Here is a 909-nt window from a genome sequence, read left to right as displayed (position 1 = left end):
ATTTTATTTTTATATGCACCAGAGCTAGGCACAAGATTATAATATGATAATGATCTGTCACACAACAGTCACTTGTATGGGGCCCCTTAAGTCCCAGACGTGATATTTGTTGTATGCACAATGTAATGTTTTATCAAGATATGGATATTATAATTTGATCACAACTGTTAAATAACTTCCATACCACATAACCTAGTGAAGACCTGATGAACATAACATATTTATTTTGTGGGCATATGTGTAGTGTAGCTATTAATATTAATTAACCATTTCTTTATGATGTTATTGTTTTTTCTAATTTGGTACATTTAACGTGTGTAGATATTTATTCATGATTTAATCAAAGTAAATGAAAAGACATTTTAGCATCAAAACTTTGCGACCTTGACCTTTGATGGGTTTGAAAAAATTAATTAGTAGTACCCAGCTCCTTACCAACTTGTGTTAAACTCCACAAGTTTAGTCCGAACTGTATTAAAACTGCAGAGTTATGGTTGTGACAGACAAATGGACAAATCCCACCAATTTCAATCCAACTACCTCCTGCTTCATAGCTCAGATGTAAAAAAAATAAATTGCCTTTCGGTACCTTAGGGTCTCTGTACCTAGTGATGCTTGAGTCAGTGTTTGAAGTTTTTTTGATCTTAAAACTAAAACTTAAAACTGGCATTTATTCTGGTGTTTCTCTTCTCAGTTTGAATTCACAAACAGACAGTGTGTGGCTAAACGACTGGTGGTCTGGGATGTGGGGGAAAGGGGGGGAAAGGGGGGGAAAGGGGGAAAAGAGGGAATGTAAAAGTAGTTAAGGGGCAATGAGGGAAAGTGGGAGGAGTGTGTCTGGGTGTGCGACTGTCATCCCATTAAGGGGAGTAGCTGTGGTGTTTTGATCGAAATCCAGTAGATGTGGGA

This window comes from Platichthys flesus, chromosome 5 (assembly GCF_949316205.1).
Source record: "Platichthys flesus chromosome 5, fPlaFle2.1, whole genome shotgun sequence".
NCBI classification, from domain to species: domain Eukaryota; kingdom Metazoa; phylum Chordata; class Actinopteri; order Pleuronectiformes; family Pleuronectidae; genus Platichthys; species Platichthys flesus.
This window is presented reverse-complemented; position numbering follows the sequence as displayed.